The sequence below is a fragment of the Microtus oregoni genome, unplaced genomic scaffold (genome assembly GCF_018167655.1).
Source record: "Microtus oregoni isolate MIOR12 unplaced genomic scaffold, Mior012 000000F_ref0000247, whole genome shotgun sequence".
Taxonomy (NCBI): Eukaryota; Metazoa; Chordata; class Mammalia; order Rodentia; family Cricetidae; genus Microtus; species Microtus oregoni.
Window position 1 is genome coordinate 35,412,997 of NW_024543059.1, and position 24,630 is coordinate 35,437,626.

At 37.0% G+C, this 24,630-nt stretch overlaps 1 long non-coding RNA gene across 1 annotated transcript in view; it reads left to right on the plus strand.

Moving 5' to 3' along the window:
• Positions 1-6,117: 6,117 nt before the first annotated feature.
• The window catches only part of LOC121448874, a 29,778-nt gene continuing 11,265 nt past the window's right edge, over positions 6,118-24,630 (plus strand). The window contains exons 1-2 of the long non-coding RNA XR_005974395.1: positions 6,118-6,272; positions 11,099-11,185. This is a non-coding gene — a long non-coding RNA (uncharacterized LOC121448874). The remainder of the gene's footprint in view (positions 6,273-11,098; positions 11,186-24,630) is intronic.

Here is a 24,630-nt window from a genome sequence, read left to right on the forward strand (position 1 = left end):
ATATCAGGCACTAATTCACACATGAAAATACACATACCCACACATACAAACATACACAAACACACACACACAGACGTTTATATAAACATGTTAGAACAACTGGAATTTAAATATTTAATCATTGCAGGTTGCGAATCTGATATAATATATCGGAAAATATCAGCCACAAGCTGCATTTTGCAGCCCAGTGTAACAAAAAGCCAGTACGAGGTAGTAATGCAGACTGCAATATAGATAGTCAGATGAACTGTTCAGGCAGCCTGATATAGCATCTCACTGTGCATTACAGAGTTTGATTTTTTTTTTTTTCTAATTGGAGTCAGAGCCCAAGGTAAATTACAGTTTCTCCTCCGTTCTTTTTTCGATATCGCTGCTTCTGCTGCAGCACACATTTATGGAGACAACAAAGTTTCAGCAGCTCTGAAGGAAGTATCATCCTGCTCCTGAAACTGCTGATTCTAAGATGTGAAATCTCTGTCTCAGACTTTAAGTATTTTATTACCTGTAAGGAAGAAAATCCATTTCATACATTCATATCTGTCACACACTCAGAGATACAAGGTCCTGTTTATCCTTTGGGAGATACACTGTGGGGATTGTTGTGTCATTGCCTTTGTTCCCTAGCAACACTTAGATTCTATGAAAATGTCAAAGCAGTCTACAATTCCTATCACTGAAGGCATGGTGTACAGTGAAATAAAATAGGACATTTTTTTTGTTATCATCCTGTTGCTATTTAGGATCATAGGTTCAATTCTCCAATCTTGGTTTGCAATTGCTGTACAATTTGGCATATACAAGTTCTACTACTTGCTTCTTCCTCCCTTGCCAACCCATTCCTCTCTTAGTCATCAGGACAGGTATGAATTTATTTTGGAAATAATTTTATTCTCTTAGTGAGAGATTTGTATTACTTAGGCTGTATGATTTGCCCCTGTCCAGATCTTATGTATTCTACCTGATACTCTGAATTCCTGTGACTGATAATAAAATTAGGCTGGAAAAACTTGTGAGTGGTATGGTAACCTTAGACAAATGCTTAGGGGAGGGGCTCTCACAGGTTCTAACTAAGATTCATTTGGTTGATTCAATATATTACAAGTTAAGGCAGAGTAAAAATGTTTCCTTTTCTGGCTGTTCATAATATTTACATAGCAAGATGATCAAGCAAATATCTCTGGGAAGTATGCTGAATCCCTTAGGATCATGAGACATGGTGATAGAGTTAAAACAAGTGGTAGATGTACATTTAGCATTTGGCAAACTCCCACACTTATTTCCAGAGTAGCTTGACAAATTTTCAAAATGAAAAGTGGGAACATATTTTCCATTTTCCTTATTTACCTAGATCAGTTGCCAAAATTTTGTTCATCTCATTCATTCTTATTTGTGGCAGCTAAAATATCAAATAGTTTTGATTTTCATTTCTAGGTAAAAGTATTTAATAACAAACTAACAGAGTAAAAAAATCTGAATTTGTAAATCTGTCAGAGAATACGTGAGAACACAAAGGGTGCATGTCAAGGAACCAATTAAAGATGAATCTTGACTCAGATATTTTACCAGGTGAACCAATGGATATATGTACTGCTCATTAGTGTGTTGAAATCTACCACCTACTTGCATACACATATGTATAAAAACACAATTAAAATGTTTATATTACATGTACACTCACAAATACAAATCAAACACTGAAGAATTTGTGAAAACATGCATGTGAAAACACATTTATAAATAAATAAATATATATAAAAATATATATATAAACACATATATAAATAAATACATTTATTTCCTTGAATGACGAACATAAAATGTTTATTTATCATTATGAAACTGGAAGTAACTCCATGTTGATTGGATATATGGCTAAAACCTACTATTTAATTTTGTAAACTAAGTAACATGTGTATTAAATTCTACTAGCTTAAATATCTGATATCGTCTGATGATTCATTCCAACAAGCATAGCACTTGTACAAATGGACACTGGCAAATCACACAGAAACACATGTACTACCCAGCCCAGAGTCACTATTTAAAATGCCCAGATAGAAATGGAGGCCTTATTCTGGATAGCTAATAGGCAAAACCTACATGTAACTGGTGTAATTTGGGTCTGATGGGAATTAAAACCCTTTCCAATTTTGAGAATCGCTGAATGGCTCAGTTCTCAGCAATGCTGCAGGATGTCCCGTGCAGAATTTCTCCCCAAATTCTGACAGAGTTTATAAGTATACCCCCTCCACCTTGTTAAGTGTATACCCCCTCCACCTTGTTAAGTGTTTACCCCGTCCACCTTGTTAAGTGTATACCCTCTCCACCTTGTTAAGTGTATACCCGCTCCACCTTGTTAAGTGTATGTCCTCAACCACCAGGCATGAATTCTTGATTTTGCCTGCTGTTTTCTGAAGTCAGGGCTCAGGGTAAAGTTTTCCTATCTTTCTCTTTACACTTTTCTATTTCTACGGTCATATAAAGATAGCTGGTTAAGTGATATGCAAAAAAGGACCTGATATCGATTTCCTTACTTACAACATGCTTTGATTTAATTTTAGTTTTGAGATCTCTGTCATGATTGGTCATATATCCATTCTTTATTTTCATGGGCATTCTCCATTTGGATGCAAATTTCAAGATGTAATTGTTTTTACTGCTGAATAGTTCTCCAATGTGTAAATATCACATATTTCTTTTTTCATTATTCTGTTGATAGGCATCTAGGTTGTTTCCAATTTCTGGCTACGACAAAGAATGCTTTTATGAGCACAGGTGAAAAAATTTCCTTGTACAATTGGTTTCAACCCATATTTTTTATCACATCATCAATATTTATCAGATATTCCATATCTCACTTCTAAAATTCTTTCATGTATGCAAGATCACTCTCTCCAACTTTCTGTTTGTCTCTCAATTCAAAACATTATTAAAAAAGGAACAGAAATAAAAGAAAAAAGAAAAGACTTCAAACGACCAACTGAGGCATCAGCAATCACTACAACAACCGCATCAGTTTTATATTTTAGTGCTTTATTATATTATTTTGATGACTCCTTCTTCTAGCTGCTGCCCATTTAATGTTTTCTAATTCATTACCAAAATCATTTTTACTTCTTGCTAATTGCTATTGTTTCTTACAATACAAAATAATGTACATAGCTACTCCATGCTCCATAAATTATTGATTATATGTAAATCTGTATAGCTGATTCTTTGGTATTGGATAGTCTACCATGGGACATGTCTCTGGTGAAGAATGATTCTCTGTCACTTACCATCCATCACTTGCTGGAAGATTGTGAGCTGAATGTGGGATCTATAAAGATTATTCCATCAATATTGGCATAACAACTTTTTGTGTTTGGTGGTAATCATTTTACATGTACATGTTTTCTATTTTTGTGTTGTTAGCTTTTTTGATCACATAGAAAATACTTTTTTTCACAACAGCTATCCTTTTTTTAAAAAATGTTATCATTGGTTTGTATATTTTCTGCAATGTTTTCTCTGGTTTGGAATAATGGTGAGTGTTTGGCGATGATCAGTTAAGCTTTGGCATAACACTGGCAATTGTTGTTTGTAGTTTGAGCTTTTTGGATTCTGTAAGAATCTCGATCTCCTGGAAAATGAAGGTATTCCTAAGGATGACAGCTAAAGTAGTGTTGTGGGGTTTCAATTTTTTAGGCTAGTGGCTTTTAGGAATCATGAACCCTAGGGCATTTTCTTTTTTTGAGATTGTGATAACATGAAATATGATGGGATGTCTCTCTATCTCAGTGGTTCTTGCACTCTCTGGAGTGATCACAGTGTGATAGGCAGCATTGCAGTTGGTGTTCTTCACCCCAGGGCAGAAGATCTGCATAGATGAAGCTGGATCAGTGGTGGCTTCTAACCTGTTCTGCACCAGTGAGTGAACTCCCTGTTTTGTACCTAAGTAAATTTTTGAGAACATTTTCTAGACTTTTGTGGAGTCACGCTATACAAGGGGAGAATCTCAGTATGACTAGAGAGAGTACTCATATATTCTAAGTCTTATCAGAGTGTTTATTATTATTTAATGACCTAATGGAGAAAATGCTTCAGATTTTCTAAGGCAGGCTTGAAGAATGAGAGGCTACTTATTTTCCACGAGATTGTCTGGACTCAGTGAACTCAGAAGTTCACTGAGAACTCAGAGATATAAAACTAGTAAAATATTTAGCTGCATAAAAGGAATATCTGTGGTTCTCTGCTTAATATCCCCTGTTATTTTTTGCTTTACGATTTAGAGCCTAGGCTGGGCAGTGGTGGTGCACGCCTTTAATCCCAGCACTTGGGAGGCAGAGGAAGGCGGATCTCTATGAGTTCGAGGCCAGCCTGGTCTACAAGAGCTAGTTCCAGGACAGGAACCAAAAATCTACGGAGAAACCCTGTCTCAAAAAAATAAAAAAAAAATGATTTAGAGCCCATACAGTGTCTTGCACTGCTACATCAGCAAGCTGCTTGGTAGGAAACAATAACCACAGTAGTTTGTTATTGGAATTCATGTATTAAAATCAGGAAAACAATCACTACCATTTTATATCAGGCTAAGAAACATAGACATAAGAACTATGAGTTCTTACAAAGTATAAGATTAAATGCTTTGAATAATTTTGTACTGCTGAGAAACGCTATGTCATTCTGACATTGCTTATATACCATTGCATGCAACCAGCTTGTGATGCATATTTCAGGAAAATTTCACACTTACCATCCACAAATATTTATCCAAACATTTTGCATATATACTTGTATCAGTATAAAACCAATGGAACATTATAATACCCTGTGTAAATCCTAAGTATTATCAGCGTGGTTTGTGTTATTAAATCAGATGATGAAACATAAAAGACAGATTTCCTCACAGCCCTGAGAGATAAGAGTGTCCTGGTATTAGATTCCATATCCATGCACACAGATTATTTACCCCAACACAAATATCACAGAATACAGAGAAAGCATATGTTCTAGGGATAGAGTTTTGATTTTAGAGGAATTCTTGTGAGTCTTGTGAGGGAAATGTAGTGAACATTTTAATATGTCCATTTTCACACATTAATACTGAAAAAAATATGTTAGGAGTACAAATTGGCTCTTTGAAACCAAAATTGATGCCAAATGAATGCAGATACGTATGTAGCCAAAAAAAAAAAACAACTTAAAAGCAAATTATCAGTTGTTGAGTTTATATATGCATTAGGAATATTAATTTTGAAAATTAATAGCTCACATCATTTTTTAATGTTCAAGACACAGAAGTTTGAAAATTGGAGGTGTTCAGATCAGGGCTTGAAAGTTCATTGTTTCTTCTCAAAATACAAGCATCGCATTCAGGAACACACAAATATATTCATGTGTGTGAGTTACAAATGTATAAACATATATAAATATACATACGTATACATATCTATAAATGGTATATACTTGTATAAACAGAGAGAAAGTTTATATATATATGTATATATGTATGTATGTATATATATACTCTCCCTGGGTATGTGTGTGTGTGTGTATATATATATGAGAGCTAGCAGTCAAGCATTTAATCATTGAACATTGAATTTGGGGAAGTTTACTTGGCAAATCAGAAAATGAGAACAAAAAGCAGTAATAGGCAACCCAGAATCACAAAAGGAGGCTTCATTCTATCAGGTATGTAACCAGGTACTGTGACCCAGAGGCAAATACAGGATGAAGCACTATTTGCCAGAGGTTGTTTCTTTTCAATTTATCAACTGGAGTCACAGTCCATTATACGTGACAATTTCCCTTGTCGTTCACTTTCAGTTTCACTTCTTCTGCTGCATCACACACAGAGGTGAGAGTAAAAAAAAAAATCAATAAGCATCTAAAAGAGAGATCTCCAAGGTTACCCCATGATTTGCCTTAATTGCTGAAATTGAGATTGCTCTATTCTTTGGTCCTTATTTCCTGCTCACTTTGAATGCACGCACTCCTTCAATCAGAGCCCAGGAGTGATAATAAATGCGTCCACAGTGCGGGCTTTTTCCAGTCGTGCTCTGGCTATAGTCCAGGTTTCACAGTAGGACCTGGTATAACCAAAGTCCGGCTGTACAGTTGCCTAGACTAGGCAGACTGCTCCTCAGTTTTGCCGGAGTCAAAGCGGTGGAAAGTAGCAAAGGCTGGGATTGTTTAATTCCCAGCATTTTATTTCTGAGTTACCTGATCCTGTGTCCTATGCAGCAAATGGGATCCTGGTTTTGAAGGTCCTGCTTCTCTTTCAAAAAGTGAGTTTTTTTTTTCTAATTATCTATATTCTCGTGTTAGTATAATAAGCATATTTTAAGAGTATGGTGTGGCACTGTAAAATCAAATTAATATCAAATGCATGTGGGCACTGTGGAACCACAAATAATATTTTATAAACAAATGTGCAATTTCTGACTATACAAGTATGATGACTATTATTGTTTTAAAGTCATGCCACAGATTATTGCTTAATCATTAGGACACTGTTGCATAGAGTATGCAAATTGAGGACGTTCAGAGATTTGGTGAAAAAAAATTTCCATTTATAAACAAGCAGGTCATTTCAGGCACTGTTATATATAAGATAACTCATAAAACGTAAGCATTTAAACATACATGGGAACTCAGAAAAGGCATAACACAAAATGACTGCAGAAAGAAGCAAATAGGCAGCAAAGATTTTTAATTACCAACCTACAGTCAGAAAATTATGCTTTCAAAAACAAAGCTTGGATGGAGACAATGGTATCAGATAAAGGATCGAAACATACTGGCCACAGGTGTTTCGTTTGGTTTTGTTGATTTTTGAGTCTGAACCCAGGGAATCAGCTTATTTGTCTCACATCGAATTTCAATTTCTCAGCTTCAGCTGCAAAATAACTTCCGGTCAGGATAAGAATGAATCAGCAACTCTGATGGAGATCTCCATCATTACCACAGTATTTGCCTTCTTTGCTGGAACTGAGATCACTCTCCTCATTGGTCCTTAATTCATGCTTAATTTGAATGCACAAATTCCTTCAATCAGAGCCCAGGAGTGCTTATAAAAGTGTCAGCAGTGCAGCTTCTTTCCAGTAGGGCTCTGTCTATAGTCCAGGACTCAGTAGGACCTGGGTATAACCAGAGCCCCACTGATCAAGCACCCAGACTGGGCAGAATGCTGCTCACATATTCCGGAGTCATAGCAGGTGAAATAATGCAAAGGCAGGGATTGCTTGTTTCCCGGCATTATAGCTCCATATCACCTGATCCTGATTCCTATGCAGCAACTAGGATCCTGTTTCTGAAGGTACTGCTTCATTTATAAGATGTGATTGTTTTATAAATTTCAATATTCTCATATTAATAGTAAACAGAATATTTTACTAGTATGGTATGACTATGTAAAATAGAAATTTATGCCAAATGCCGGCAGACATTTGTGGAACCACATATAAATAATTATGTACTAATGAATAATTTCTGAAAGAATACAAGTGTTACAAATCCTTATTTCAAAAGTGAATGCCTCAAGTTATAGCTTAATCAGTGGACACTGCTGAATACAGTATACAATTAAGAACATTCAGAGTAGGGATGAATGAAACCTTTTGATTTATAACACAAACATGTTTAAGCATTTAAACATTGTATGTGTGAACTCACTAATGACTTAAATGATCTCAATTATTAAAGAGAGAGAAAGAGAGAGAGTATAAGGGGACTCATGTAGCTACAGCTCAGGGTATAAATTCGTCTTTTTCCTATGTTTCTCTTTCACTTCGCCTGTTCCGGTTGCATCAGACAGTGAGGAGGGAGGGATAGATGATTCAGTAGCTCTGGTGGAAATCACCTAGGTTACTGCAGGCTTTTTTTTTTCTGCTTTCTATGCTGTCAATGGCATCTCTCCTCTGATTGGTTCTAATCTAATTAATTCTCACTTAGAAGGCACACACTCCTCCAATGAGAGGCAAACAGAGCGAATAAAAATTTCCTCGGCTGGGCATTTTAGCAGTCAGGCTCTGGCTAGAGTCCAGCTATCAGCTGGTAGCTGATCTAGCCACAGCCTGACAGTAAACTGCTCCAGAGAAGGAAGCCTGCTGCTGACACCCGCAGGAGGCAGAGCTAGTGAAGACATAGCACAGACAGGAGAGTGCTGGGATACCTGCTGCTTCTGCTCTGAGTAACCTGCACCTGGTTACTATGCAAAAATGACAAAAAATGAGAGCAGAAAGAAGCAATTGACAGCAAAGTTTCATAATCACCCGCCTACTGTCAGAAATTACAGCTTTCAAGTACATAGCCTGGATGGAGACAATGGTATCAGATAAAGGATCGGACCATACTGGCCACAGGTGTTTCAGGGTATTTTTTTTATTTTAATTTTTATTTATTTATTTATGTTTTTTTTTTTTTTTTAAGTCCGAACCCAGGGGAATCAGATTTTTGCCTCACATCCAATTTCAATTTCTCAGCTTCAGCTGCAAAATAACTTCCGGTTAGGACAGGAATGAATCAGCAGCTCTGATGGAGATCTTCATCATTACCACAGTATTTGCCTTATTTGCCAGAACTGAGATCACTCTCGTCATTGGTCCTTAATTCATGCTTAATTTGAATGCCCAAACTTGGTCAATCAGAGCCCAGGAGGGCTTATAAAAGCGTCAGCAGTGCAGCTTCTTTCCAGTGGGGCTCTGGCTATAGTCCAGGTCTCAGTAGGACCTGGGTATAACCAGAGCCCCACTGATCAAGCACCCAGACTGGGCAGAATGCTGCTCACATAAACAGGAGTCGTAGCAGGTGACATGAAGCAAAGGCAGGGATTGCTTGTTTCCCAGCATTATAGCTCCATATCACCTGATCCTTATTCCTATGCAGCAAGTAGGATCCTGCTTCTAAAGGTACAGCTTCTTTTATAAGATGTGATTGTTTTATAAATTTCGATGTTCTCATATTAATAGTAAACAGAATATTTTACTAGTATGGTATGACTATGTAAAATAGAAGTTTTTGCCAAATGCCTGCAGACATTTGTGGAACCACATATAAATAATTATGTACTAATGAATAATTTCTGAAAGAATACAAGTGTTACGAATCTTTATTTCTAAAATGAATGCCTCAAGTGATTGCTTAATCAGTGGACACTGCTGAATACAGTATACAATTAAAAATATTCAGTGTAGGGATGAATGTAACCTTTTGATTTATAACACAAACAAGTCCTTTCAGGCTCCCCCATTTATTGAATAATGGGTGAAGTTTATGCCTTTAAACATTGTGTGTGTGTGGAATCTGACATGGCACATCAGAAAATGACAGCAAAAAGAAGCAATTTGGAGTAAATTCATAATTCCCCAACTTCTTGCAGAAATGGAAGCTTTCATATATAAAGCCAGGATATAGGACCTGGTAGATGGATCATCTCTTACATGCGACATATTTCTTATGATAATTGAAGTCAGTACCTAGGGAAAATTACATCCCTATTCAGTTTTGTCCCTTCTGCTGCAACACAATTAACGTGGAAGACAGGAATGAATCGGCCTTTGTGAATATCTCTAGGTTACATCATAATATCCGTCCATTTCTGGAATTGAGATCACTCCACTTATTGGCTCTTTTTTTAATGATCAGTTTGAATGCATACTCTTTTCAATCAGAGCCCAGGAGCACTAATAAAAGCATCAGAAGTGTGGGTTCTTGCCAGTCGGGCTATGGCTATAGCCCAGATCTCAGGTGGATCTGGATATAACCAAAGCCTGACTGTACAGTTGCCCAGATAAGGCAGACTGCTCCTCCCTTGTTCATGAGCCAGAGTCTGTGAACATCAGCAAATACAGGTATTTTTATGATTCCCAGCCTTATAGCTCAGTGATCTGCTCCTGTCTCATCTGTAAGAATTAGCAAGCTGCTTCTAAAGCTACTGCTTTTCTATTTAGATTTGAATCCCCTGTCTCAGTCTTGAAGTATTTAATCACTCGTAAGAAAGAAATACTAATTCAGATGTAGCATCAGGCATACAGTAGGAGAGTCAGGCTCCTTTCTGCCCACCGGGAGATCCATAATGTGAATTGCTCTAACATTGTCAACGTTCATCAGCAACCCTTAGAACCTATGAAAATATGAATCAGTAACATTTGCAGATGCTATGTTTTCTAAAACCAAAGGATGGGGAAAGCTTGGTGGAAAGGGATGTTTGGGATAAAGGAAGGGTGGAATGGGAGAAGGGAAGTATATATCTTAATTATGGGAGCCATTTTAGGGTTGGCAAGAGTCTTGACTCTAGAGGGGTTCCCAGGGGTCCAGAGATATGTCCCCAGCTAGGTCCTTGGGCAGCTGAGGAGAGAGAGCCTGAAATGGCCTGATCCTATAGCCATACTAATGAATATCTTGCATATCACCATAGAACCTTAATCTGGTGATGGATGGAGATAGAGACAGAAACCCACCTTGGAGCACTCGACTGAGCTCCCAAGGCACAAATGAGGAGCAGAAGGAGGGAGAACATGAGCAAGGAAGTCAGGATCGCGCGGGGTGCACCCACCCACTGAGAAGGTGGGGCTGATCTAATGGGGCTCACCAAAGCCAGCTGTAGTGAGACAGAAACAGCATGGGATAAAACTGGACTATCTGGACATGGCAGACAATGAAGGCTGCTGAGAAGACCAGGACAAAGCCACTAGGTTTTGCTCCTACTGCACGTACTGGCTTTGTGGGAGCCTAGCTTGTTCGGATGCTCACCTTTCTAGACCTGGATGGAGGGGGGAAGGACCTTGGACTTCACACAGGGCAGGGAACCCTGACTGCTCTTTGGACTGCAGAGGGAGAAGTAGGGGAATGCGGGGTGGGGAGTGGGTAAGGGGGAGGGAAAAGGGGGGCAAAGTGGAGGCAGAAATTTTTAATAAAAATCATATTGAAAAAAAAACAAAGTTTCATTTTCTATGGGCAGATGTGAGAGACATTTCTTGCTTGATAATTGATGTTTAAGGGCCATTTCAATATGGTGAGTGAAAGCATTAGAGAGATGATCAGGAGATTCATATAAAGTCAAACTATAATGTGGGAGTATTACCATGCTCTCTGTTTTTGTCACTGCCTACAGTTACATGCATTGTACACCAAAATTGAATTTCCATGATGGTGGACTGTATATTGTCAAGAGAACTGGTTCTACTACTCACCAATAATGGTAAGTTAGTAGGTTTTTTTTTATTTTTTTTTAATTGAGAAAAGGAAAAAAAAGTTTCTGCCTCCTCCCAGCCCCCCATTTCCCTCCCCCTCCTCCCACTCTTCTTCCCCTCCCCACACTCCTCTACCCCTCCCTCTCCAGTCCAAAGAGCACACTATCTTCATCCATTCTTCCACTGAAGGACATCTATGTTGTTTCCAGGTTCTGGCTATTACAAATAATACTGCTATAAACATAGTTGAACAAATGCTTTTGTCATATGATAGGGCATCTCTTGGGTATATTCCCAGGAGTGGTATTGCTGGGTCCAAAGGTAGGTTGATCCCAAATTTCCTGAGAAACCAAAACACTGATTTCCAATGTGGTTGCACAAGATTGCATTCCCACCAGCAATGGATGAGGGTACCCCTTCCTCCGCAGCCTCTCCAGAAAGGCTATCATTGGTGTTTTTGAATTTAGCCATTCTGACAGGTATAAGATGATATCTCAAAGTTGTTTTGATTTGCATTTCCCTGATCGCTAAGGAGGTTGAGCAAGACCTTAAGTGTCTTTTGGCCATTTGAACTTCTTCTGTTGAGAATTCTCTATTCAGTTCAGTGCCCCATTTTTAATTGGGTTAATTAGCATTTTAAAGTCTAGTTTCCTGAGTTCTCTATATATTTTGGAGATCAGACCTTTGTCTGTTGCGGGGTTGGTGGAGATCTCCCAGTCACTAGGTTGCCTTTTTGTCTTAGTGACAGTGTCCTTTGCTTTACAGAAGCTTCTCAGTTTTAGTAGGTCCCAGTTATTCAATGTTGCCCTTAATGTCTGTGCTTCTGGGGTTATACATAGGAAGCGATCTCCTGTGCCCATCTGTTGTAGGGTACTTCCCACTTTCTCTTCTCTCAGGTTCAGTGTGTTCGGACTGATATTGAGGTCTTTGATCCATTCGGACTTGAGTTTTGTGCACGGTGATAGATATGGGTCTATTTTCATTCTTCTACAGGTTGACATCCAGTTGTGCCAGCACCATTTGTTGAAGATCCTTTATTGTATAGGATTGTTTTTGCTATCCTGGGTTTTTTTGTTTTTCCAAATAAAGTGGATTATTGTCCTCTCAAGGTCTGTGAAGAATTTTGATGGGACCTTGAAGGGGCTTGCATTGAATCTATAAATTGATTTTGGTAGAATTGCCATTTTTACTATGTTGATACTCCCAATCCAAGAGCAAGGGAGGTCCTTCTATTTTCTGGTATCCTCTTCAATTTCTTTCTTCAATGCCTTTAAGTTCTTGTCAAATAGATCTTTCACTTCCTTATTTAGAATTACCCCAAGATATTTTATGCTGTTTGTGGCTATCATGAAACGTGAAGCTTCTCTGATTTCCCTCTCTGTTTCCCTATCCTTTGTGTGTAAGAGGGCAACTGATTTTTTGGAGTTGATATTATATTCTGCCACAGTGCTAAAGGTGTTTATCAGCTGTAAAAGTTCTTTGGTGGAGCTTTGGGGGTCGCTTATGTACACTATCATATCATCTGCAAATAACGAAAGTTTAACTTCTTCCTTTCCAATTTGAATCCCTTTGATCCACTTATGTTGTCTTATTGCTATTGCTAGAACTTCAAGCACTATATTGAAGAGGTAAGGCAAGATTGGACAGCCTTGTCGTGTTCCTGAGTTTAGTGGGATGGCTTTGAGTTTCTCTCCGTTTAATTTGATGTTTGCTGTCGGCTTGCTGTATATAGCTTTTATTATATTTAGGAATGACCCTTGTATCCCTAATCTCTCCAAACTTTTATCTTAAAGGGATGTTGAATTTTGTCAAATGTTTTTCAGCATCTAATGAAATGATCATATGTTTTTTTTTACTTTCAGTTTATTTATATGATGGATTACATTGATAGATTTTCATATGTTGAACCAGCCCTGCATCTCTGGGATGAAGCCTATTTGATCATAATGGATAATTTTTCTTGGATTCGGTTTGCCAGTATTTTGTTGAGGATTTTTGCTTCGATGTTCATGAGTGAGATTGGCCTGTAATTCTTTTTCCTGGTTGAGTCTTTGTGTAGTTTTGGTATCAGAGAAACTGTAGCTTCATAAAAGGAATTGGGTAATGAACTCTTCTGTTTCTATATTGTGAAATAAATTAAGGAGTATAAGTATTAGGTCTTCTTGGAAGTTCTGGTAGATTTCCGCATTGAAACAATCTCATCCTGGGCTTTTTTTGGTAGGGAGGTTTTTGATAACAGCTTCTAATTCTTCGCGACTAACAGGTATTTAGATTGTTCATCTGGTCCTGTTTTAACTTTGGTATATGGTATTTATCTAAAAAAAAAGTGTCCACTTCTTTGACATTTTCCAGTTTTGTGCCATACAGTCTTTTGTAGTCAGATCTAATGATTCTCTGAATTTCCTCTGTGTTTGTGGTTATTTCCCCCTTTTCATTTCTGCTCTTATTAATTTGCATATTCTCTCTCTGCCATTTGATTAGTTTGGATAGGGGTTTATCAATCTTGTTGATTTTCTCCAGGAACCAGCTTTTCGTTTCATTGATTCTTTGGATTGTTTTCTGTGTTTCTGTTTTGTTGATTTCAGCCCTCGGTTTGATTATTTCCAGTATTCTACTCCTCCTAGGTGAGTCTGCATCTTTTTTTTTTCTAGAGCTTTCAGGTGTGCTGTTAAGTCTCCAATATGTGCTTTCTCTGTTTTCTTTAGGTGGGCACTTATTGCTATGAACTTTCCTCTTAGGACTGCTTTCATAGTGTCCCATAAGTTTGAGTATGTTGTTTCTTTATTTTCATTGAATTCAAGGAAAACTTTAACTTCTTTCTTTATTTCTTCCTTAATCCAGGTATGGTTCAGTAGTTGACTGTTCAGTTTCCATGAGTTTGTTGGCTTTCTGGGGGTAGCATTGTTGTTGAATTCTAACTTTAATCCATGGTGATCTGATAAGACACAGGTGGTAACTAATATTTTTTTTTGTAACTGTGTAAGTTAGCTTTGTTACCGAGTATGTGGTCAATTTTCGAGAAGGTTCCATGAGCTGCAAAGAGAAGGTATATTCTTTCCTCTTTGGGTGGAATAATCTATAGATGTCTTTTAAGGACATTTGCATCATTACCTCCATTAATTCTCTAATTTCTCTGTTATGTTTATGTCTGATTGACCTGTCCATTGGTGAGAGAGGAGTGTTGCAGTCTCCTACTATTAGTGTGTGTAGTTTGATGGCTGCCTTGAGTTTTAGTAATGTTTCTTTTACGTACGTGGGTGCTTTTATATTAGGGGCATAGATATTCAGGATTGAGACTTCATCCTGATGAATTGTTCCTGTTATGAGTATAAAATGTCCCTCTCCATCTCTTCTGATTGATTTAAGTTTGAAGTCAACTTTGTTAGAAATAAGTATGGCCACACCTGCTTGTTTCTTAGGTCCATTTGCTTGATAAGCCTTTTCCCATCACTTTTCTCTGAGTGGGTGCCTATCTTTGTGGTTGAGGTGTGTTTCTTGTAAACAGCAGAATGTTGGATACTGTTTTTGTATCCAATCTCTTAGCCTGTGCCTTTTTATAGGTGAGTTGAGTTCATTGACATTAAGTGATATCAATGACCAATGGTTGTTAACTCAGGTCACTTTATTAGTAGTAGAGTTTGTGTGTTTACCATCTTTGAGGTAAATCTTTATTTAGGTTGGGAAAGTTTTCTTCTATAATTTTATTAAGTATATTTTCTGGACCATTGAGCTGCACTTCTCCTTCTTCTACTCCAATTATTCTTAGGTTTGGTCTTTTTATTGTGTCCCATATTTCCTGAATGTTTTATGATGATAGTTTGTTGGACTTGCTGTTTTCTTTGATCATTGCGTTTATTTCCACTATGTTATCTTCAGAATCTGAGATTATTTCTTCTATCTCCTGTATTCTGCTGGTTATGCTTGTTTCTGTAGTCTCTATTCGTTTACCTAGATTTTCCATGTCTAGCCGGCCCTCTGTTTGTGCTTTCTTCTTTGCCTCCATTTCCGTTTTCAAGTCTTGAACTGTTTCCATTATCTGTTTGATTGTTTTTCCTTGGTTTCCTAGGGTATCATTCACTGATTTATTCAATTCTTCAAACTTTCTGTTATACTTCTCATCCATTTCTATAAGGGCATTTTTTACATGCTGTTTAAGGATTTCAATCACTTTCATAAAGTCAATTTTTTTCTACTTCTGCTTGATTAAGGTGTTCTTGTCCTCCTGTTGTGAGGTCGCTTGGTTCTGGTGGTTTCATGTTGTTCTTCAGATTGTTGGGTGAAATTCTTGCATTGGCACCTGCCCATCTCTTCCATCGAATGCTTCCCTATGTATCTTCTTTTACAGGATCACGTCTCCTTGCCTACTGATGTACCTTCCCAGTGTTGGCACTCCCCAGTGATGGCTCTCCTGGTGCTCGAGTGATGTCTCTCCCCCATGATGGCTCTCTTGGTGCCAAGATCAGATCTCGGTGCTGGTTGGGTAGCTCGTAAACAAAGTGCCTACCATGCTTGCTGCAGTCAGGCTATAGAAACAAAGAAGCTCCTGCCTGCTAAGTTGCCCTTGAGATTCGTTGCCAGCGCCCCAAGAGGGAAGGGAGGCAGAAAGGGGGAGGGGGAGGGTTCTGGATACAAGCTGGGTGGGATAGGAAGAGAGAGGCAGTATGCTGGGAGTATAGGCCCAGCAGGAAGCCCAGGAAGTATAGGGAGGATGAGGAATGTCTGAGTTCCCTGTCCCGGGCTGCTGTCGTGGGTCCCAAACTGACCCCAATAATGGCTCTCCTGGTGCAGAGATCAGATCTCTCGTAAGTTAGTATTTTATCAAAGCAGCAGAAAATATGCATGGCATAGTGAAAGAAAAATACATGGCAAGAATCGAGTGCCAAAGACTTTGCTGAGATAGCTTGAGCTTTTCTTTTGAAAATGGGGTTAAATGAATTTAGAATGTTCCAGAAAGTCAAAATGTAACTAGAAGATACTGGTCAATGCACATTTCTTTTGTAGAGGTGTAGTAATTGGAGCAGCAGGGCTGCGTCCCCAGCACCCCAGCCACCTGCTAGCTTATGCCCGAAATAACAACACACAAACTGTATTCATTTAAACACTGCTTGGCCCATTTCTATCTTGCCTCTTCTAGGCTAATTCTCATATATTAATTTAGCCCATTCTAATCATCTGTGTGTAGCACCACTAGGTGCACTTACCGGGAAGATTCTAGCCTATGTCCATCCTGGGTCGGAGCTTCATCGATCGTGTCTGCCCAGGAGAGGGGATGATGGCGTCTCTGAGCTCACTTCCTCTTCCTCCCAGCATTCTGTTCTGTTTACTCCTCCCACCTATGTTTTAACCTATCAGGGCCAAGCAGTTTCTTTATTGCTTAACCAATGAAATCAACAGATTGATATATGACACTCCCACATCACTTCCCCTTTTTCTGTTTAAACAAAAAAAAGGAAAGCTTTAACTTTAACATAGCAAAATTACATATAACAAAACAGTTAACAAGCAAGAATTACAGTTACAATATTTATATCTATTTTATCTTTTATCATAACAAGGGAAAACTAGAACAATAACTATCTATCTATTCTGCAATTCCATCAAAGACTCCAGAAGAATACAATATTACATAAGCAAACAAAAAGTAAGCGATTTTCAAAACTCTAGAAATGACAGAGACATCTCGCTGCCTGTACAGTCACCCAAAGTTCCTCTGTACCATTGGGGCATCAATCTTCAGCCTTCAGTCCCATGGTATCCAACAGACATTTCCATGAAGCAGGAAAATTCAAAGTCAGTTCAGTCACTATCTGTTGTGTCCTGCAGAATGTCTTGCAGACTCCTTCATGAATCAGGAACCCCGAAAGATCATCTCACCTTCAAGCAAGTTCAGTAGTCCTCTCTCTGCGGGTTCTCTGTGTCCAGTTTATGCAATAGTCCAGGCAAGAGCAATTTCTTGCCCAAATAGCTATCAAACTCCATAAGGATTCTCTTTGATGTCCATCTTCCTCTTGAAGTAGATTGGTGTTGCCAGGAGCAGAGTGTCTCATTATCATGAAAATCCCTAAGTTATTAAAACATTTAAAATGCCATATTCTATAATCTTTGAAAAATATGAAGAATGCCTATATAAAATATATCTATGTGTGATGAAAAAATCAACTCTATGTTCTATTTCTTCTTACCCTAGAAAGCTAATAAATAGGTTGTGGCTGAATAACCTGAATTTTTTCATAGGCATCTTCAAGAAAGTTGGAGGAATCAGTGACCTAGAAGCAGTCAAGGTTGAATGTTCTGTTCTTCCCTTATAACTGTTAACTCATCATTAAATGGACTATTACTCATCATTAAATGGTTATTCAGACAACATAAAAACAGCAAGAACTCATCATAGCTTTGACATAGTTATTGTATGATATTTGCTTTCCTTTACCAACCACTAGATGGGGATCAAATCATTGTTTTCATTTTAATGGAATATTTTTTTAAAATGTTTTATTTTGAGTTCTCAGAACTCAAGAACAATGGCAATGGGTTTTTGATCCTACTGCACGTACTGGCTTTGGGGGAGCCTAGGCAGTTTGGATGCTCACCTTACTAAACCTGGATGAAGGTGGGCAGTCCTTGGACTTCCCACAGGTCAGGGAACCCTGATTGCTCTTCAAGCTGATGAGGGAGAGGGACTTGATCGGGGGAGAGGGAGGGAAATGGGAGGTGGTGGTGGGGAGGAGGCAGAAATCCTTAATAAATAAATAAATTTAAAAAAATGTTTTATTTTTCTACAAAATTTATATATTTGGTCTTCCCTGGTTATACATATAAAATATGTCAGAAAACTTCTATTAAAATTTTTAAAAAATGCTCTATTTCTACTTATGTCACTATATTTTTAGAAAAAGATAATGTATTAGGTAGAACATAGTCTCAATGTAAACATGCTTAGATATTGCAATAGACAGTCTCTTAAAATCCTTCTCTTATTCTTTACAAAAGCAGCATCCATATTATAAAATTACAGTGACACTTTCATAACTTAGAAATAAAATTTCACAAGGACTTTATGTGACTTTTTAAAATTGGTCTTGTCATTGCCTAAAAGCCCTTTGTTAATGTCTCCCCAGAATAATGCACACAGTAATAAATTAGCCTAAAACTGGTTCTGGCTCAGTTGAAGAATCTCCCCTTACCAGTGGATTATGCAATACATAATTCACTAAATATTCTTTATATCAAGATCTATCAATTCTCACTGGTATTTTTCTGTGTTGTCCAGGTAGGGCTCTAACTTTTAAATTCATGTAATTCTTCAGCTCCATGCTCTAGTGAGCTGTGACTTCAGGAAAATAACCAAGGGTGACATATAATCCTTTAACATATTTATTTTGTGAGTTAGCATTTAGGATATCTTTTTTTAGAAATTCAACTGGATTTAATTTGATAATATGAGTTGTAGAAGTGAGAATTCTTTATATTTTAGCATGACTTCTTTTAATTCCTTAGGATCTTTATGGCCACCATGTTATATCATATTCTTCAAAGTGTATTATAATGTCCTTACTATTTATCAAAGATCCACAGTAAATACAGGATCTCTTGTGTTATTTCCTAATCTAATAAAGATGTCTATAGCTTTAAAACCAATGTTGATTAGAAATGTAGAGAAAGTGCATGTTTGATTTTTGTTTGTTCTTTGTGCTTTTTTTAAAATTTTGAATATTAAAACTTTACAGATAATACTGTGCCTATGAAATTTTTTTCTGTTTACATTTTGGTTTAAATATATACTTTCTCTTCATTATTTGCTGAGTTTTTTTTTTATCATGAAAGGTTGTGGATTTATAAAATGTATCCTGTCTTTCCCTTTAGGTAATGACACATAGTTTATTTATGTATTTATCATAACCAAACTTTTTATTTAATCTTAGAAGAAAGAGTCTTATATGGTCAATGATTTCTTTCTTAAGTTTTCCTCTTTTGTTTCTGTGTTTCATCAGTATATTTAGATAAAATTTCATTTTGTATTACTTTATAAATAATTGTTTGAATTTTATATATGTGAGTGTTTGTTTTTAGGAATGTCTTTTAATATCTGCTTCTTTGTGTCATTTAATGTTCACAAAGTGTTGTTGGATCCAATGCTCCAACGTCACAGAACTTTCTGAGCTTCTTGTAGGTGCTGGGAATCAAATTCGACTTTTCTGTAAGATTAGCAATTGTTAATAACTGTTGAGCCATCTATCTAAAGCTTACCAATATTCTAATCCATATTTGACTTCTACGTTTTTCGGTAAGTATTCTGTAATTTTTACATAGCTCGTTTTAAACCATTTAATTTATGTTTTGTTCATTCTATTAACAAAGAAATTGTAAAGGATAATAACTAAAAAAATTAAACACCTCTCTCATTCATGAATTTAATCTACAAAAAAAAACTACATGACCTTATAAGAGACAAGACCAGATGAGTCTCAGAAAAGATATCAACCATGAATCTCCATGTAGATTGTGAAGATTCAGAGATGTCTGAAGCTTTACTGAAGAAGTTTCCAGATGGAATCCCACTTCAGGACCTAGTGCTGAAAAGTTGCTCACACTTTATACATTGGCTCATTGAGAATCCCCATGTTGTTTAAATTTTAACACAAGAAGAGTCATCCCTAATGAGGATTGACCATTGAACTGACTCATGAAGTTATAACATTATAGTAGGCATAATTTTTAATTCCCAAAGCAGTATAGTCAGAGTGGGTTTTTTTTTTTTGATAATCATAATCTATGTAAACTCGGTTTCTGGCCACATTAGCAATATCAGGTATGGGTTTTACCTAATGGAATAGCACTTTAATAAATAGAAAGTACTTGGTTAGTTCCATATTTACCCAATATTGAGCGAGAGTATTGAGAAGTTAGGACACTAACATATATTGCTAGTGATGTTCAAGAGTTACTTCTCCCTCAAAAATATGCAGTGAACCTTCCAGGTCATGAACAGTTGTCAGAAAATGAAGTATTTTTTTTTGAAGACAGGACCAATTTTCCATTTTGAAAGCATAAAAAAGAATGTCCTTAGCAATATTCTGAAAAGTGCAGGAACTGGAGAAATCAGAGCACAGAAAAGTAGTATAACTTGATATTATGTTTTATTATTTCCTGTGATACGTGGTAATGTAGAAGGAGTATCAGTATAGGGGCTAACACCATGGCAGTATGAGTTTAGATACAAAATGATAAATATTTTCTTGTCTTTATACCCTTGCATGATTGAGTTGTTGTACCCAAACCCAATATATCTTCCTGTTCCTTGGGTGGGATGTACTAAAAATGCCTCCTTTACTCATTTCTCATAAATGTAAATGTCAAACCATTACATTTCTATGTTACAGACTAAAATTTCAGGAGTAAATATTAAGTTCTTAAAGCCTAAACATTAATAAGATGGTTTGAGTTATTTAATCAGAGGATGAAAGGGAAAAGACAGATTTCCTCAGTTATCACAGGCCTCACACTGACAATTTGCTTATATTATTTCCCAAACCCATTATTTCCTCACCTGGCCATTTTAGCAGTCAGGCTCCTGGCTACAGTCCAGCTATCAGCTGGTAGCTGATCTAGCCATAGCCTGACAGTAAACTGCTCCAGAGAAGGAAGCCTGCTGCTGACACCCGTGGGAGGCAGAGCCATTGGAGACTTAGAACAGATAGGAAAATGCTTAGATACCTGCTACTTCTGCTCCGAGGCAACTGTTCCTGTTTACTGTGCACGGAATATATTCCTGCCTCTTAAGCCATTTCTCCTCTAAGCTTTATCTTCCCTGTCTTAGCCTCAGAGTCCTGTATCATCTGCTAGGAGGACTAGGATAGACTGGAAATAATTATCGAACAGCGAACAATATGGAGTGTACCTTCACTCCATAGAGAAAAATTGCTCTGCAGTGGTAGTATTCACATGGCCGCTGGAGATTATCAGAAACTATTTTCCCTGTTTCACTGTCTTTTTGTACAAAATAGTAAGATTAGATATCATCCTCATTCCCATCCTTCTGATTTTATGGGTTTCATAAATTCAACTTTGCAATCTGGGTTCTATAGTAAAATTTAAACTCCTTTGAATTCAGTCGTCCACTGTATGGAATTTATTAAAAGGTGGTGTAATAGGGTTAGACAGCATGGTACTGTCTCTGATTATGAAATATTTACAGGGGTGGCGGAACTGACAATATTTAATTTTTCCAGAAATATCATGGCTACTGGAAAGTTGTTCTTTCCTTTATTGACATCTTATGAAGAAAGACCTGAAAAGATTATCTCTGATGCATATGTGGGGTATTTTGCCTTACTTTTTTTGTGATGTATGACCTCTGAGGAGGGAATGTGGTACAGGGATGCATGCTCTGTTAATTTGAATAATGTGGTTGATGACAGCTTTTAGCTGCAAGTTTCCACACTATGTCTGTGTCCCTTCTCCACTGCTGGATCCTTCCATCCCCATTATGTGTGCAAAAACACTGCTGTCCACACCACAGACAGGAGTGTCTACATTCCCTATGAGGAGGTGGGCAGAAAGGAAAAATGGTTATACATATAACAAGAAATGTCAGTACAAGGGAAAAATATATTTATTGTGTTCAAACAGGACTGATAAGATTTCACAATTAAAAGCTCATTTGTTTTTTTACCATCTCAGAGGCAAGTACCTGATAATCTATGAGTAGTAACATATAAAACACATACAAATCAGTCTACTTGTGTCGGGGTTTCAAAATTTTAGGACATCACTGTATCTTAGGACTTATGCATTCTTTATAACAAACCTGATCACCACAATTTTTAAACTCTTAAGGAGATGTGCTATTCTTTTTCTTGATGATGACAGCTTTGTTTTTCTGCCACCTTACATGATGGGAATATTCATTTTTGCTTTAAGTTTTATACCCTGTGACATAATTTAACTGAACAATCCATGAATAGTAGAATCTAGGTACAAATGGAAAATTATTGACTCATTATGTATTTTCTTGTTTTTGGATAATGAATAATTTCAAAATAATACTTATTACTGAAACTTTTTTTCTGTAACACAGAGATGTATATTTGATATTTTTGAAAGAAACAAGAATTGAGTAAAGGAGGCCTGTTTAGAACAGCCCTCACAAGGAAAAGTGAGATGAGTTAGGTCTGGGTACTACTATTCAGTCACACAGGGGCATAAGAACAAGAAATCTTTCAGCATTTTGCATCTGAAATTGCATTGTTCTGTTCTTAGACCTTGTACAGATTCTTCTTCTAGATTATCCCCTGCCATAGGTAATAGTTATGTATTATGACAACTACCCCTATTTTCTGTTTCTCCTAATATATTACCAACATCGAATCCATTCCTTAGCTTGGCTTTAGTTTTTTGTTTCTATTGAAAGTTCTTTTAAATAATAAATTTGGCTCCTATACATTTTGCTTTCACTTGGTGTTATCATCTTACTAGTTATATTCTGAAACAGGCTAAGAATACATGACAATAGACTCTCAAGGTGTTTCACCACATTTATTTTCTTTGCAGTCCTACCACAAATACTAATATTGGTTCAGAAATTTTAGCTATTGTTCTGCCAATCATCTAAATTTTTAAATGTATGTACTGTAATACTAAGTCTCCAGACTTTTAAATAATTTTATAACAAAAACAGAGTTATGTTAAAAATTTCCATGCACATACAGTGGATCTACCTGAAAACATATTTTACAGAAAAGAGACTAAGTCAGTGTATTAAGGATGGCCTGATGATTGGAGAGAAATTCTAGTGATTGGAATGAAGTAAATTGGTTCAAAATTCCAATAATAACATACTACCACTGTAGAGAACTGTCTACAAGTATGAATTGGCTCTGTGAAACCAAAATTATCAAATGCATATTTTGCCAAAGGCATGAAGATAAGTATAGAAACAGGGTCTTTCATAGAAATGTGCAATTATTCCAAATATTCATGCATCCTGAATATTTTTTGAAAGAAGACCTCAGATTATTGCTTTATAAACATGACATTTGTTTAGCCAATAAGGATGAGCAGTGCAGGGCCTATAAGTAACATTTCCACAGGAGAACACTCATCTCTTTTCAGGCAGATGAATACGTGCACATACATACATACAAATATACCTAAATACATGCATAAAATATACATGCATGCATGCATATGTGCATACATGCATACAAAAAAATAAATCCCTACATTCATACAAAAATACATAAATACATTTATATATATATACACAAATAGAAATAAATATTTTCATTCATAGAAGTATGCTTACATATGTACAAACAATAATGCATGCATGCTAAAATACAAACATACTTACTTTAAAAATACATACTGCAGAAAAGCTTAATTTCAGAATATAATATTCATGCTTGGGTAATATGACAAAGCTTTACATCTACTTTCAGCAATTGATAAAAAGAACCAAAACCACCCTGCTCCTGGAAGAGACCAAGGTTTTCATGTAAATATTCAGGTTGTTAGTATAAACAACCAGTTTGAGTACTACCTCCATTTGCCAGAATATGATTTTTCTTTTTGATAATTGAAGCCAGAGCCCTGGACAAATTACATTTTCCCTCACTTCCACTCTACATTAGACAGTTTCAGTTAGAAAATACATTCATGTGAGTATACGAATGAATCAGGTGCTCCGATGGAGAGTTCCAAGAGCACAGCAGGATTTTGTCTCCATGACTAGGATCGAGATCCTTATTGGTTCTTATTTCATGCTCAATTTGAGTGCCCACAATATTCAATCAGAGAAAGGAGTGCTTCTTACTAGTCAGGGTCTAGTTATCAACCAATTCTCAGTTGGATCTGGGTATAACGAAAGCCCCATTGTACATTGATCCAGACAAGGCACCCTGCTTCTGACTTGTGCAGGAGGAGTCAGAACCTGGAGAATTTCACAAGGGAAGCAATGATTATATTCCCAGCATTAGCACACCAAGCCACCCGCTCCTGCCTCCTGTGCAGCAAGTAGCTTCCTGTTTCTGCAATTACACCTTCTCTTTAAGATGTGCAATCCCTTCCTCAGCTCTGAAGAGGTATATCTTTTGTAAGGAAGATAAACCTTTGCAGATGTTCATGTATTACAAACACTAGGGAGATCCACTGTGGGATTGCTATGGCATGGGTCAATGTTCATTGTCAACTCCTAGAGTCTATGACAATATCACGAAAACATTTTGAAGATGTCATCCTACCTTTCCCCAGGCAAGGGAGACCAGAAATTATTGTATAGGACATATACTTTTTGGAATATATGAACTCTAGTACTTTGTTCTTCCTTCCTTGTCATTCCATCCCTCTCCATATCATTAGCCATTCATGAGGTTTATTGGAAATCAATTCGTTTCTGTTAGTGACAGACTATTGTTACATTCTCGACATGAAAGAAATTAACACACCAGGTTTC